This window comes from Hipposideros armiger, unplaced genomic scaffold (assembly GCF_001890085.2).
Source record: "Hipposideros armiger isolate ML-2016 unplaced genomic scaffold, ASM189008v1 scaffold_587, whole genome shotgun sequence".
NCBI lineage: Eukaryota > Metazoa > Chordata > Mammalia > Chiroptera > Hipposideridae > Hipposideros > Hipposideros armiger.
Genome location: NW_017731937.1, coordinates 196,713 through 198,192, shown reverse-complemented (window position 1 = coordinate 198,192; position 1,480 = coordinate 196,713). Strand labels below are relative to the sequence as shown.

At 44.8% G+C, this 1,480-nt stretch overlaps 1 pseudogene; it reads right to left on the bottom strand.

Annotated features, from left to right (window-relative positions):
• Positions 1-283: 283 nt before the first annotated feature.
• Positions 284-1,230, bottom strand: LOC109371711 (heterogeneous nuclear ribonucleoprotein A1-like; annotated as a pseudogene).
• Positions 1,231-1,480: the final 250 nt, after the last annotated feature.

Below are 1,480 nucleotides of genomic sequence, written 5' to 3'. Positions count from 1 at the left end.
AGCATGGGGGCAAAAAAATAATAATCTACATTAAAATCCTTTGTTAGAATGTTTTACACTTTTCACAGAACAGAAACTAAAATAACCTGTTATACAATTAGTCACAAATATAGTTCTCAAGTTTTTTGCCCATATACATGAATATTGTCTAAAACATGTCTCCTTAGCAGCTAGGCCCTGCCTCCACTGTGCTTCTCTGAGTTGACAAATCTGTTGTAACCTGTAGCTTCCCTGTCACTTCTCTGGCTCTCCTCTCCTGCTAAGCCTTGTTTCCTGACAGTAATTAAAACCTTCTGCCACTGCCATTGCTACTGCTGCTGCTGGAACTGCCATTGCCACCTTGGTTTCATGGTTTGGCAAAGTATTGGCCTCCACCACCATAGGGGCCAGAGCTTCTGCCTCCAAAGTTTCCTCTTTTCATGGGTCCCTAATTTGAAGATTGATGGTTGTAATTGTGAAAATTGTTGTAGCTTCCACCACCTCCCGAAGTGCTTCCATCATTACCAAATCCATCATAGCCCTCCCGACTGCCACCATATCCCCCACCACCCCAACTGCAACCAAAGCCACCTCGACCACTGAAGTTTCCTCCATCACCAAAGTTGTCATTCCCACCAAAACATCCTTGACCACCACCGAAGTTTCCAGAACCACTTCGACCTCTTTGACTGGATGAAGCACTGGCCATCTCTTGCTTAGATAAGGTTTTCCTTACTTCACAGTTGTCGCCATTCACAGTATAGTATTTCTGAATGACAATCTTGTCTACAATCATGGCCATCAAAGGTCAGAAAAGCAAAACCTCTCTTCTTGCCACTGCCTCGGTCAGTCACGATTTCCATCACTTCAACGTTCCCATACTGTTCAAAATCATCTCTTCGATGGTGCTCTTCAGAGTCTTCTTTAATACCAGCCACAAGAATCTTTTTCACAGATAAGAGGGCACCAGGTCTTTGAGAATCTTCTCTTGAGACAGCCCTCTTTGGTGGCACAACTCTTCCATCCACCTTATGTGGCCTTGCATTCATGGCTGCATCCACCTCCGTAGGTGACAAACCCAAAGCCTTTGGAGTGCGTGGTGTTTGGGGCTGTCATCACCACACAGTCTGTGAGCGTTCCCCATTGCTCAGAATGGCTCCTCAGACTCTCATCCATTGTTTCAAAGCTGAAACCTACGATGAAGAGCTTCCGCAGCTGTTCAGGCTCTTTGGGAGACGCTGACTTAGACATGACGACCAACCACTGGAGCGGAAACTTTAACGAAGCTTACTAGGTGGCGTCCACTGACAGAAAGGAGCGATCTAACGAACGTATCTCAAGCATTAATTTTTAAGGCTTCAGGGATGGGAGACAAAGCCCTTACCTCACTCAAGTAAGGGATTATATTAGGTCACCCCTTTTAAATAAAACTGGACCCTACACTGTTAAACTCCAGTTTAAAAATGAACTAGAAATACACCCTGATACCAATATAGAACTG